At 39.4% G+C, this 13,030-nt stretch overlaps 1 protein-coding gene across 1 annotated transcript in view; it reads right to left on the bottom strand.

The window, feature by feature from the left end:
- Lrrc8c (leucine rich repeat containing 8 VRAC subunit C) overlaps positions 1–11,761 on the bottom strand; it is a 94,110-nt gene extending 82,349 nt beyond the window's left edge. Inside the window, exon 1 of the mRNA XM_026409977.2 lies at positions 11,559–11,761. The gene's annotated coding sequence lies outside the window, so the exon portion shown is untranslated. The remainder of the gene's footprint in view (positions 1–11,558) is intronic.
- Between the last annotated feature and the right edge of the window lie 1,269 nt (positions 11,762–13,030).

Genomic DNA, 13,030 nt, shown 5'->3' with positions numbered 1-13,030 from the left:
ATTTATCTCAACTTGGAGTTAGTTTCTATTGATTATTATTTGTCTTAATTATAGGTTAAATTTTTCTGATAATTGATTCTTACTGAATATTCTGGATGATAATTATGGAAGTTCTCAAGTCAGTTCTTTCTACTGAAAAGTTTTAGCAAGCCATAGCATGGCTACAGTCTAACTCTGCACTGTCTCCCCTAAGGTGGGTGGCAGCTGAAGCCTACAGTCTGCTCTTTCAGTTCTCCAACTCTGGTCATCAGTTAGGTTCCAGAGATTCTCACCTCTCAAGAGCACTTTTTTAAAAAAAATTATTTCTTATTTTTAAATTTTAATTTGATATACACAACATCAGAATGCATTACAATTCACATGACACATATAGAGCACAATTTTCTATATCTCTAGTTGTGCACAAAGTAGAGTCATACCATTCATGTCTTTATACATGTACTTAGGGTATTGATGTCCATCTTATTCCACCACCTTTCCTACTCTCATGCCCCCTCCCTTGGCCTCACACCCCTTTTCCATATCTAGAGTTCAACTAATCCTTCCATGCCCCCTCCCAACCACATTGTGAATCAGCATCCTTAAATCAGAGAAAACATTTGGCATTTGGTTTTTGGGGATTGGCTAACTTCACTTAGCATTATATTCTCAAACTCCATCAATTTATCTGCAAATTCCATGATTTTATTCTCTTTCAATGCTGAGTAATATTCCATTGTGTATATATACCACATTTTCTTTATCCATTCATCTACCAAAGGGCATCTGGGTTGGATCCACAATTTAGCTATTGTGAATTGTGTTGCTATAAACATTGATGTGGCTGTGTCCCTGTAAGTCCTTTGGGTATAGACTGAGGAGTGGGATAGCTGGGTCAAATGGTGGTTCCATTCCCAATTTTCTAAGGAATCTCCATACTGCTTTCGATATTGGCTGCACTATTTTGCAGTCCCACCAGCAATGTATGTATGAGTGTGCCTTTTTTCCTTGTCTTGAGAGCACTTTTGAGGTCAGGCAAAGACCAGCAAGGAGTTTATAATGTAGATTTGAGGGCTTTCCCTTTTAGGTGATTCCCTTTTTTCTAAAATTTCCCCTTCACTTTCCAGCCACTGTGGAAGGCTCAAACTGCTCCCTCTGCCTTTTCAAGTCAGCATGACTACAGCATTTGGTTTGAGATTTCATAGCTCTGGGCCGCAGGAACTTGGTGTTTCAGAAGAAAACCCATGATTCAAATCTCATTCACTGCAGTTCCTATTTCTCAAGGATCAGTTCCCTTCCAGTTCCAACTTGCTTTTTATTGCTTTCCTATGCCTTCAAAGAGTTGGGTTTCATATTTTGTTCAGAGTTATAACTTTCTCTGCTTGAGAGTTAACTGATAGAAGCTACTCCTCCACTGAAATTTATTTTTCGCAAGGTATTTGATACCCTCTCCCTTTTTCTTCTTAGATGATCTCTTTTTCTTTCTTAAATATTTTTTAGTTGTCAATGGACCTTGATTTTATTCATTTATGTACGGTGCTGAGAATCAAACCCATTGCCTCACAATGCCAGGCAAGCACTCTACCACTGAGCCACAGCCTCAGTCCCCTTCTTAGATGATCTCTAACCCTTAATTTAGCAGGTTATTTCAGTGAATTTGTAAGGTATCTTTTTTAAAAGTTGTAAAACCCAAAGAGTTCTAACTTATACATATTTGATACTTTGGTTATGTTTGCAGCTACTATATTACCAAATAACACTATTTTAGGAGTTGAGGGATTAAATTTTTCACAATACTTTCCACATGAGCATATTCTTCAGAATTCTGGAACTTACAAAATTTCCAATATCATGAAAGACAACATCCTGCCAACACCGTGGTGCATACCTATAATCCCAGAGACTTGGGAGGCTGAGACAGGAGGACTGCAAATTCAGGGCCTGAGCAACTCAGTGAGGTGCTAAGCAACCTCAGAGAGGTGCTAAGCGACTTAGCAAGACCCTGCCTCAAAATAAAAATAGCTGATACAAAAAAAAAAAAAAGAAAAGAATACATCATATATGGATTAATAGAAAAAGTTCTGACCAAGAATTAGTAAACATAATCATTTTAATAAAGGCCAACTTAGAGAAACACAACTAGTTTTTGTTAAAGATCATTTAGATAAACTTTATTCTAACTACTAAAGGCAATACAATCTTATCTGTAGATAACTTTACTATTATGGAATCTATGTTCCCCTAGAAAATGTGACTCAAAAGTTTGTCTCACCTACAAAACCATGCAGAATGGCAGTCATTAGTATGCAAATTGAGACCCTTTATGGCTTCCAGTAATGTGGTTATTTGCATAGGTTCACTAATTCTGTTCTCCTTCCTACTGTATATAATTTAATAAAACAAATGTGTAGTGTGTGGTGCCAAAAGTGTCACATTTAGAGATTTATTTAGTTTGGCATGATGACCCACTATTAAGGTATTAGTGATACAAATTACAAATGGTAATGCCTACAACATCCTTCCAATGACCTACTCTATAACCTTCAGAATCTCAACTTTTTAGGAAGTAAAGACTGGAACTTCCCAGCAGGACAAGAATCTTAGGGGGAAAAGTGGGTCCTCAAGAAAATAGGATTATCACAGTGAAAAATACCATAGACAAAATCTGATGGAGATAAATCACATACTTCTTGGATTCTGGTCTTCGGATAGATAAGCTGAGAAGAGAGTAAAATGTATTTTTAGCTTGAAAGAAGCAATAAAACTTATATTCTAGAGTCTCAGAAAAGAGTTAACTCCTTTGCCTTTGTAGTTGTTCAGTACCACACAGCAATGAACTTGATTACATAAGATAGTTTAAATGGTGTGATAAGCACCTCTTGCTGTACCTTTTTAAATAAAACACTCTAAATAGGACAGAATACAGAAAACATGGAAGTCCATGTCCATACATTATTGAAACAGATAAAACTGAACGTGTTAGACTATGCTTTGAAAAAAAGTCTTCCCTAGTTGAGGGTGGTGGCACATGCCTGTAATCCCAGCAGCTGGGGAGGCTGAAGCAGGAGGATGGTGAGTTCAAAGCCGACCTCAGCAACTTTGCAAAGCCCTAAGCAACTCAGTAAGATCCTGTCTCTAAATAAAATATTAAAAGTCTGGGGATGTGGCTCAGTGGGCAAGCGCCTCTGGATTCAATCCCTGGTTTAAAAAAAAAAAAAATCTTCCTTGATGTAGAAATACCAGAGCAAAATAATCATGATTGTGAATGTACAGCATAAATAAAGAAATCTGAAAAGTGTATTAGTAGGTCACAAATTTAATGACCTCAACATAAAAAAAAAAATGGAATGAGATGGATGGATCTTTCCTTGACCAAGACAGATTTGTAAAGACTTTCTAAATTGAGTGACTTAAAAACAAAAACTTTCACACTTGAGCTGGGACAGAATCTACTTGTCTGGAGAATTCACACTCTCTGGTGAAGAAAATTAACATTCCTCATAAGATGCTTAAGAAATTTTAAAAATTAACTCTAATTAGGATAATATTTATTCCTGGAAATCAGTTACCTTGCCATTCAGTTGTTAGCTGTCAGTCAAGAGTCAAAAAGTGACCTTGAACCCACGTTTTAAAATGTAGCCTAACCATCTACTTTTTAAAAATCAAATGTTCCTAAGAATAATTTTTGAATGGACCTATCAGAACTCTTTAAAGATATAAATAAAACTTTGCTCATAAATTATTTGTCCAAAAGGTTGTTTATTAGTTATTCAGTTTATTCGTTTTTCAGCACCATGCGCTTTTACCCTAACAGCACATAGTCATTCTCTATCATACATTTCATTCATTTATTCATTCAGAAAATATATTCTGATCTTTTGCAATATGTTGTGTGCTGTTCTTAACCCTCTTTTAAATACAACAATGAACATAATAGAATCAGCATCAAGTACATTTGTATGGTTTGTTTGCTTGTTTATTTTTCTTCAAGATACCAACCTGTCTTTACCTTCAATTTAATCGAACTGCTTTTTTTTTACTATGTATTTTTATTTTATGCCATCCAAATCCTTAGATAAAATGTTGAAACATCTAACTCAGATCCCCACCCCCCCAGACACACATCTGTAGCTACTCACTCCTCAACTGATAGCCACTTTCAATGATCAGTTATAATGATCCACACAGCTGTGCATTAGCTGGAAAGGCAAATGTGCTGGACAGTGTTTCCTAACTTTACTGATAGGCGCATGGTTCTAGACCTTGCTAATGTCAAGGGAGAAAATATAAATTAGCCTGACGGTGTTTTCTTAATGAAATCATTCTTCAAGTCTTCAAAAACATCCAGGTATAACTGACTAAATAATCATTTTTCTACAAGTTAGATTTCATTTTCCTATTTACCAAACAAAGGGAGATATTTAAACATGTTTTTAATTTTCATAAACCTCTAAGATATTTGAAAAAGACTACTAAGTAATTTTTATAAATTTTGACAAGTTCTTAAAAATCTACAGATGGAACTCATGGGACCCAGGAGTTTTCACATATTAAGCTTATTTAGCCACTTACTCAGGATTTACTCAGATGTCCTGACTTTATGCTTTTTTTATATGCCAGTTTATAATTAACTTTTGTATGCTTTCTCCTAATTTTCAATCACAAGTAGAAATATTTACATCTACATTTTAGTGTCTCCATTAAGAAAGGTGATTTCAGGGCTGGGGCTCAGTGTTAGAGCGCTTGCCTAGCACATGCAAGGTCCTGGGTTCAATCCTCAGCACCACATAAAAATAAACAAACAAAATAAAGGTAGTGTATACAACTAAAAAATAAATAAATATTTAAAAAGAAAGAAAGAAAGAAAGGTGATTTCATACTAAATTTCATTACCAGAACTTAAAAGAGCAGAGAAGGAAATGAATGTACTCCAATATAGTAGGTATTAAATGTCCTGGGGGTTCAATCCCCAATATCAAAACAAGCCAACAAACCACTAAATACTTATGACACAACTATTTCTTGAGCAGTTCCATCCCAGGCACTTTGCAGTGCTGCTGACAGGGGGGTGCCCAACACAGATAAGGTTTCTGGCTTCATGGAAGTCTCATTGAGCTCCAAATATCAAACACAGAGAAAAGTTGTAAATATATATATATATATATATATATATATATATATATATATATATATATATATATATATTTAATTGAGAATAAAGAAAAAGAAAAAGACAATATGGTTAAAATAAAAACTGAAAAGATGAGAGATGAGAAGTTGTGGGGGTAAGAAACATGCCAGGGCACAATAGGATCCAGATGCTGAAAATAGCCAACATTTAAAAAGATAAGCTAGTTCTTCTAGTAACTTCTAAGATTAGACATCAGGAGGCCAGGCTTATACTCCCTGGGGAACCTGTGCAACGAACCAGATATAAGAAGCCAAGAACAACTTCAGGGGCCACACCCTCCCCAGATATCTACTTGCTGTGAACGGAAATCTTTTTTTTTTTTTTTTTTTTGCATTGCTAGAGATCGAAAACAGCACCTTGCATATGCTAGGCAGGCACTCTACTACGGAACCACACCTCTAGCCCTGAAGTGTTTTTGACAGGTGATACAGTGTTTCATAATTATAAACATGTGGTTTAAGGTGTAAGTTCTCTGATACAGACAAACTAGTTTATCTCATATGTAATCGAACAGCCACAAGAATGAATGGCTAACAGAGCATTGTCAGGATCATCAGAAGAAAAAAAAATAAAGGAAATTAAGTATGTGAAGTTTGGGGAAGGCTACTCATGCAGAAAACAAAAGGATGCAAGTAGAGGTGGCTCTGGGAGATAACTTTAGGAATTTAATTATTTTGCCAATGTGAAATTGGAACAAGTAGGAGTCTTACATTTTTCACATGTAAATTTCAGTTTAAGATAAAGTGTGTTTATTTTATAGAAGGAAAACCAAGTAGCAATATAATTGCAGAGGATTTGTAAATTAATGTATTAGGTGCACTCATTCAAAACATATTGATACACTGACCATTCTTCATGTTTTTAGCTGTATATGGCTCTTTGGTTATTTCTGACATAACACTGAACCATGTGACATCCGTTTGTTGGGGTGGGAAGACATGGGGTAAAAAAAAATCTTAACTAATGATTGTGGTCCATCAGGGACCATGAACAGATACATAGTAAAATATATCTGCAGTATTACAATTTCTCTTTAAAAAGGCTTGTGCACTGAGGATGACCGTGAAAAGTGGGTTGAGAAACATTTCCCTATGCACTCCAGCATGTTCTCTCTTGTACTGCAGACTTTGGAGGAAAAAACATTTGGTTTAAGCAAACTAACTTTCCTCTTTGTTCTACCTCTATAGCCTTCTCTGGCAATGGGAATAGCTTTAGTTCTTCTGAGTCTTTAGAAAGTTTCTTTAAACAATGTCTAACTCTCCTGAACTTCCTTGATGCAAAATATTTTGGTTATCTGAAACATTTTCAGTTACCTCCCTAATCTTTAAAACAGCTTTCTTATGACTGATTTTTGAGTTTTGCTGAACTTTCTGAACCCATGTTTCAGTTCCTCTATCAACTGTCATTCAGTTCTACACAACAGTCTACAGAATCACACTTTCAAAGGGATATCCGTCCAGGGTGTGGGGTATAGCTCAGTGGTACTGCATATGCTCAGCATGTGTAAGGTCCTGGGTTCCATCCCCAGCACCCAAAACCAAGCCAAACTAAATAATAACAACAAACCCATCCAACACCAGAAAATGTTCCTAAATTTGCTCCTAAAACACTTCTAAGTAGATAGTTGTTTTTGTTGTTGTTTTCGTGTCTGATATTTAAAAAGACCATACTCATTCTCTACTTTTTAATAATTAAGATATTTTCAATATATTCCTGAAAATTACCTATTTTAGATGAAGCTCTGAGAGGTACCCTCTTGTCCTTCTGTGCTAACCCTGGGAGTATACTCATGTGCCAGATGTGTAGGGCTATATTAGTTTGTCTCCTTTCTTGCCCTGCCTGATGCATGTCTCTTTCTTATTTTAATAGTAAAGGAATGGTCAATATCTAGCAGGTCTCAATCATACAGTATTTTGGTCATACTTTTTTTTAAATTTTTTTTATTATTAGTTGTTCTTTTGCTTCTTCGTTTTTATTTATTCCAGCCCTAATTGAGACTGTCTGGGTCTTCCTTCTACTTATGCTAATTCTCTCCTCAAGGTCATTTCTGGCTGTAGCCTCCGCACTGGGCCACAATTAGTCCTACTTCCAACTAAACTGGTTTGAAATCTTCCTCACTTATCATCTCAAGCTTCCTTCCTCTCAGGTAAATTCAGTTCCTAATTAAAGAAATCCACCTGGACCATTACCCTTCTACACTGCCAAAGTACTCAAAATATTGAAGTACTTAATATATTTGCAACCTAAGGTTTTTTTAAAAAAAAATAACTTTATTTTATTTATTTATTTTTTAATGTGGTGCTGAGGATCAAACCCAATGTCTCACACATGCTAGGCAAGTGCTCTATCACTGAGCCACAACCCCAGCCCTTAATATGGTTTTTATATCACACTTGGAGCAATTTATTAATGAAATTTAGTTATCTCATGTGGCGCCTAGTGGCCTTAAGAACCATGGCCTCCCGGGAAATGTAATGTCAGTTAAACTAGAGGAAAAGGCTGAAAGGAACAAACTTCAAAGTGATGAGGAGGATGTCACTAACAATCATGTAATAGAAACAAATAACTTGGGTATGTTTCCTAATTATTTTAAGGATCTCTTTCAAAACATATGATTTATTTTTCATTCAGGAAATAAAAATCTTTGAAGTGCAGTCCTATGTAAAGAATATAAAGAAATAGTGAAATGCCCCTAACCTTAGTTTTATATACTGTACTTCTTAAAAAAATAACTTGAAAAAATATTTTTTAAAAGCATGAGGGTATGTGTTATCTGAATTAGAAATACACTAAGGATTCAGAGGGAGGCATATGGACTCAGGAAGGAAGTGGAGTTTAGGCTGTGCTTTGAAGATGCAGAATTTCAGCTAGCAGGGGTGTGGTCAAGGGTGAGGTGTGAGGGGGGCAGATACTGCCATTGTCTGGTGCCTTGAGTGATAAGCAAGGCTGAGAATCAGGAAAGGCAGAAAACAGGAAGTGTGTTTGCCAAAAACATACAGATTCCTGTCACTGAAATATTGCTAGTAAAGTTCTAAAAAATATGCAATGTAGGGCAAAGGAAAAACTACAAAAGGGCAGTATATATTTCTAATTCAAGACTACAAAAAAGGATGTGATTCAAAAGTTAAAGATACTAAAATCTGACATAGACTTCAGTACAGCTGTATAAAGAAAGAATCTGTGCTTTCCATGTGTAATTACATTTAATCCACACAACAACCAGCTCCGTAGGTTTTATTAATTCCATTACACATGAGGAAAGGAAAACCGGGGGTTACAGAAGTTCAATAATGTAAGCTCCTTTGTATTCCTGCTAGGCAACTGAGGCAAAATATGATAGCAGCTATTCCTTTAATAATCCTATCTTGAGGATACCCTTTTTACTCCATGCCAATGATTTAAACCTTTTTAAAAAGTAAATGGATTCAAGAACATCTCCATAGTAATGTCACCCTCATTGGTTGTAATAAGCTTTCATGAGTGGTGCAGGAATGGAGATATAGCCCACACTCCAGGTATGATGTGTGAACTCTTGGGAGTAAGACCCTCTTCTCCATGTAGAAGACAATAACTGATGGGCAGGAGTGAATAGTCCATTAGGCCAAGTTTTAATTCATTCATTTAATAAAAATCTGTGGCAAGTACATAGATTTTTGACATAAATGGCTCTGACTGAAAATTAGAGTCCTGCTGTATACTAGATACATGCAAAACCTTGGACAGATTACTTTCTCAACCTCTGTTTCCTCATATAGACATTATGTCAAGTCAACAATAAATTAAGGTAGGAATAATAAGAGCCTTTGGATAATGAGGAAAAAGTGTATCATTAAGACTAAAGAGGCAGGGCCTGGTGGTGCACAATTGTAATCCCGGTGACTCCAGAGGTTGAAACAGCATGATCTCAAGTTCCAGGCCAGCCTGGGCAACTTAGTAAGATCTTGTCTCACAATAAAAAATAAAAAGGGTTTGGGTTGTAGCTCAGTGGTGCAGGACCAGGGGTGGGAGGAAAACAACAGTAACAACAAAAACAAAACAAAACAACACAAAAAACTAAGGATGTTTGTTCTCATTAGGCATTAACTTAGCTCTAAGGTGTTTGGAAAGTCACAAACTGAGCTCCTTTCTTCTGTAAAATGTGGATGGCCATCCATTCTAGGGGTCTATTATAAGAATCCGAGATAATGTGTTAGAGACTTGGAGCAGCCAGACTATATTGTATAGCAATACATCATATAAAAAATCATTAACACCTGCTTGCCAAAATAAGGTATAGTTTCCATTTCATTTCTTTTTAAACTTAGGCTTTATTCTAAATGTACTGGTGACTATAACTTAATAATACTATACACTATTGAAAAGTCACAACAGGGCAAATCCTCAGCAAATAAATAAATAAAGGTATTCTGTCCATCTGCAACTAATATTTTTTTAAAAAAGTGATGACAATAATTTGGCAAAAATGGAAACTTAGGAATTAAAACAGTTCTCATTTTGTCTTTTTTGTTGTTTATAACTGTCTCATTTTTAAAGATAAACTTCATATAAGTGAAAAAAATATTCATTTCTTACAGCACTTAATGTAGTCTTTCACTGGAAGCATTCCCTTAAAAACATTACATAAGCACCTCATTAATTGAACAAATTCATTAAATAAAACTAATAATAACTTCATTAAATATTAATAAATATATTAATTACACTTGAAAACAGACTAGCATCACTAAAGAAATTATCAAAACTTCACTAGTAAGAAAATTGTTAACTGTGCTTACTGTCTTCTATACAATCACTGGGTTGTTGGATCCTATCTACAGCAAATCTATTGTGAACCATAGAAAATATCCACCTTGACATCTGTTCCCCCTGTCTTTCCTAAAGAAAACAAATAGACCCCAGGACAAGACAGAATTTAAGTTAGTCATTCCACAGGAAAGCAAATCTGTTTTACACCTTTGGCCTTTCCTATTTAAGCAGTCACAAGAAATGCAAATATCAAAGATTAGAACTGTAAAAATCTAATCTGTTACCTTAATCCACACATCCAATATGGTTTATGAATCTGAGCAAATTCTGTCAAGTTCAGGCTACATTTTGAGTTTTCTACAAATCATTAGAAAATAAAGAGGATATATACATGTATAAGACTGACCACGCTGTCAGTTTGGCAGTGTTGGGACAACGGAGAAAATTACCTGTCCAGGCTGAAGCTTTATCTGCTTTAGGAAACCACCACATCCCTGTCCAGAAATATGACCGTTTGTTACATTTCTTGTACTACTGAAGTATGTGACTAAAATGTAACTGACATTTCCTCTACCCATTCCTCTCTCCTCTGAGGTTGTGTTAAATAGGGTAATTCAAACCTCCCTCTGCCAAATGCCGGCACTCCTACGAAGATTGATTGGTTCTTATTTTTTACTTTAAGGAGGATGGTAACCTGAAAATGTTCCTAATTGGTTTGCTGGGAGTTTGAAATACTTAAGGAATTTGAAACCTAGTGAAGTTTGGCCCTCCAAAATATCCGCATAAGGATGTGGATTAAGTGCCTGGCTAGATACTGCAAATTCAGGTACTGTGCGAGGTTTTAAAGAAACTGTTTGAAATCTGATGTACACGGGCAGGCGTGGGTGGGGGGTGGGAAGAATTGGTTGAGCAAGAAAAGAAAGGTATTAGCATCTAGAGAGCACAACCTGGAGTTGCTAACTCCATCCCTAACCACCTCCTTGCTGGGAGCTAGCTGAAAAGAGGCAGATAAAGAAGGCTCAGTTCGCGGGTGAGGGAGAAGCAACGGTCCTGGTCTCAATCGCTGGCCTAAACACCTGGCTTTTGGGGCCCGCCGGATCCGCGAAGCCCCTCTCCCGTCTCTGGTACTGCAGGTGAGCGGACAGAGCTCCCTAGTTCCCTACAAAGCCCTTCAAATTCTCCTCCACACCCCAAAGTGCTAACTTTAGAGGCTCTAGGGTGGCAAGGAGAGAAAAGACCAGAAAGGGCAGGCCCCGGGGTCTCAGGGATCTTCCAGGTAGGAAAGAAAGAGGATGGATCGCGGTTTTTTTCCCTCGTGTGTCCCCCTCCCCCCCACCACCCGCAGAACCTGCTGTGGCCGCGCTGCGCTTGGCGCCAGGCTGGGGTTCCTCGTGCGGACGCCGGTGCTAGCGTGAGATGGGTGGGGTAGGGGTTGCCGGGTTCCTAAGCAGTAGAACCGATGGTTCCAAGCACCACACGCTGGGCAGGCGACCACATTCTGCTTGTCCCAGGGCCAGGAGAAGGCAGAAAAGCAAGCAAGGCAGGGAGGGCGAGTCCTAGCTCCGGCTCTGCTAGCGGAACGAGCCCGGTGGCCCTCTGCGGGCTGCCCCTCTCCATCCCTCCACGGTTCCCCCGCCCTTACCTCTGGGTGCTACGGTGTCGGCACGAGAGGGTGCTGGGGAGCGGCGAGCTGTCTCCGGGCCGGGTTTAGCGGCAGCCAGCGAAGGCGGGGTCGCCCGCGGGACCGCTGCTCATGGCTTGTCGCACCCGGAGCGCTGCAGCCGCGGCCACCGCGGCGCCTTCCTCCTCGTCCTCTTCGCGGGCTCCGAGCCGGGACGCAGCTAACGCCCCAACCCTGCAGCCCTCCTCCTCTGCGCCTCCCCGGCCACGGACGGAGCCGCCTCCAGCGCCGCCCCGCGTGCAGCGGGGCCAGCGGCAGCCAGCGCCGCCCAGCGCCCGGCCCCGGGGTCGCCGCCGCCGCCCGCCGAGCCGATTCCGCGGTGCCAGCCCCGCTGTGACGCAGGCAGCAGTGCCCGGGAACTTCCTCCCCTGCAGAGACCACCCCGGGCCCGCAGCCGGCCAGTGAAGATTGCCGCCGGCCGCCGAGGACTTGATTCAGGACAGGAAAAGAAATTTCTCCAGCCGCTTCGAGATCGAGCCACTCCGGTCTCTGAGCTGCCCACCTGGCGGGCTCTGCCGGGGGAATTGGCTGTGTCTGATATCACCTCCACTCCTCATCCCTAACAATGCGCGGAAAACCCGTGGCTTCTGTGCGCGCAGCGTTTGCTCCGTTACCGCAGCTCCTCCCTTGGGTAAGTTGGAGCTGAGCAGCCACCACTAAAAATAGCTCTTCTGGGAAATCTTCGAAAGACCGAGGTCAGGATGGAGAGAACTCCTCCGCAAAGAACGGAAGGGGGTCCCTGAAGAACAGAAGGTGGAGAGGATGGAATTACACTGAAGGAGAAAGGCAAAACTAACTATTGCTGGACCACGAAATCGTTGAGCCCCTTTGACTACCAATACTCTTTTCCTGCAGGAATCCCCATCTGCCCCACACGACCAGATGGGCTCCCAGATCTCTAAGCAGCAGGTTCTAGGGAGACTCCGTTTGAAAACTCCGCCTACGATTTGTGTTGTGCATAAAGGAGTTGACCCAGGCACACCAAACCACCTGTTGTTTAGAGCGAATGGGGAGGGAGTTCTTCATTCGTTGATCTGAAACCTTTTTCTCCTCCACATTCCCCGCCCCCCCACCATCCCGTCCAGTATTTTAGGATGAAAAAGCAAACTCTGACTTCTTGAAAGCTGCATGGAAAATCTAATGCTCAGTTTTTAAAAATGTAGGACAATAGTAAAAGTCTTCTGGAATACTTCATCAATACCAGCTATTTTAAGAGCACCAAAAATTAAACTGTTGCCCTATCCTGGCAGTTTGAGAGAGAGAGATGTATGTGAGTGGAGAAATTAATAGATAACTAGTTGTCTATTTTTTCACCCCACTTCTATTTCTAAGTCAAAATGATTTCTCCCCCCCAAAAAAAGTTGTTCTCTTGGGCCTTTAACTGCTGTTTTCCTGCTCCCCCATCAAAATACTATGCTTTTTCCAGTCATGCT

This window comes from Urocitellus parryii, chromosome 11 (genome assembly GCF_045843805.1).
Source record: "Urocitellus parryii isolate mUroPar1 chromosome 11, mUroPar1.hap1, whole genome shotgun sequence".
Classification (NCBI taxonomy): Eukaryota; Metazoa; Chordata; class Mammalia; order Rodentia; family Sciuridae; genus Urocitellus; species Urocitellus parryii.
The sequence above is the reverse complement of the archived record's forward strand: the minus strand, read 5'-3'. Positions and strand labels throughout refer to the sequence as shown.